Below are 2,113 nucleotides of genomic sequence, written 5' to 3' on the forward strand. Positions count from 1 at the left end.
GGTATCAGGGTGAGCTAAACTAAACAGTCAAGTGAGTCAGATCTTCACCTCGGAGGTGGCCCCCTTTCTACTATAAAGAAAGGATCTTTCCGTGGGCTCTCAACTGTTTCAGCCCTGAATACTCACTTAGGTAGGCTTCTTAGGCCAACAGACCAATTAGTGCATAGAATAAGTGGGTGCTGTTTTGATCCTGCTTGCGTGTATCCACTGTGGCTGATAATCAGTCAGAACTCCAGTTCTGGTTACAGCTAGAACAGTCGCTGGACCCAGATACTTCGGCTTAACGACATTGGTAGGCTTCAGACTTCTTATCAGGACCTGCTGATTAGGCACAAAAGGGTGTGTTGGCTTATCTGTGGGCAGAGGAAGAGTTAGTGAGACATCAGCACTGATAGAATTCAGTTTCTCAACCAGGACAGAAACGTAGTCGTCCACCATCACTTCCAGGTTACCTAAGGAAGAAATGCCAGTGCGTCCCCTGACCCATGGGGTCAAGAAAGGTTAGAACATAAAACTTTAAAAGGTTAGTTTTGTTGAAGATGGGATCATTCTCATTTCTGTGAGTACTACCGGGAGAACAACAGTTCAATTTCGGCCTGTTTTAATGCAGGCTTTAGTAACATGTTCCTTAATGGTTCTGTTTGTTCTCTCTACCACTCCAGCTGACTGTGGGTGATAGGGAATATTAAAAATGCAAAGCTTTTAGCCAAAAGTTGTGTTACTTTAGAAGCAAAAAGTGTGCCGTTATCACGTTCAATCACACTAGGAATACCAAACCTAGAGATGATCTCTTTCGTTAATATTTTGACAACCGTTTTAACATTCTCTCTCACACACGCAAATGCTTTTGGCCACTTACTGAATCTGTCAACTATAACCAACAGATATCTCAAATTTCCTACAGGTGGCATATGTGTAACTATGGCCACTTTGGCAGGGAGTTGAACAGCTTTTAAAAAGTTGCCTATGAGATTAAAATGTGCTATGGGCTTTCCATCAGCTGTTTTAAAGTCTCTTTGCTTCCATGTTTCGGCAAAATCATGCACAACACCATAAGCATACTTAGAATCAGTGTATATAGTCACTACTTTACCTTCAGACAACCGACATGTCTTGTAAGTGCCACCAACTCTGCAGCTTGCTGATGTGTATGGTAATGATTTAGCTTCAACTATTACATCAGGTAATCTTACAACCGCATAGCCACATAAATACACATCATCAGAAGGTTTTGAACATGAACATCTACATATAGACAATCCCCCTCTTCCAGGGCCGTATCTAAAAGATCGGGCCTACAAGAGGTCTCTTGTTCAATGTGTTTAAGGCAATCATGTGTGTCGTCAAAACCATCTACGTCAATATCGTCTAGCAGATCACGCAGAGCTACTACAGCTGAATGCGGCTGAGAAGAGGCTTAATAGTTACGTTTTCCTTTGCCAAGAGCGTGGTCTCATAACCAGATCTACGTTGTGCTGTCATATGTTGTGTAAAATAGCTGTTACCTGATGTGAGGTGTACAGTATCAAAGGATGTGACAGCACTGTTTTCTCAGCATCCCGGACCATCAGAGCCGCAGCAGCCACTGCACGCAAGCACGAGGGCAACCCTTGTGCTATATTGTCTAAAGATTTGGAAAGATACGCAACAGGGCGATATCTGTCACCGTGTTCCTGGGCTAGGATCCCTGCAGCTGTACCACCAAGTTCGTGCACATATAGGTGAAAAGGTTTAGTATAATTCGAAAGACCTAGAACTGGGGCAGACTGTATAGCATTCTTGAGGGCAGCAAAACTGTCAGTCATCTCATGAGTCCACAGAATGAGATGTGATGGAGGAGCTTTGTGATCAATAGCACTACGCAAAACTTTATCATGCTGTGTGCAGTCAGGGATCCATGCTCGGCAGCAGTTCACTAGTCCCAAGAAGCTCTGCATCTGTTTTACAGTCTGAGGTCTTGAAAACCTAGTCACAAGCTGCACTGGGTCCTGCGATATCTTACGTTGGCCTTCTGAGATCACATGGCCCAGATATGAGACCTTTCTCTTCACCCACTGTAGTTTCTGGTGTGAAGCTGTAAATCCAGCCTGAGCCAGGACATTGCAGACAATCA

Source organism: Silurus meridionalis, chromosome 22, assembly GCF_014805685.1.
Source record: "Silurus meridionalis isolate SWU-2019-XX chromosome 22, ASM1480568v1, whole genome shotgun sequence".
In the NCBI taxonomy this organism is placed as follows: Eukaryota; Metazoa; Chordata; class Actinopteri; order Siluriformes; family Siluridae; genus Silurus; species Silurus meridionalis.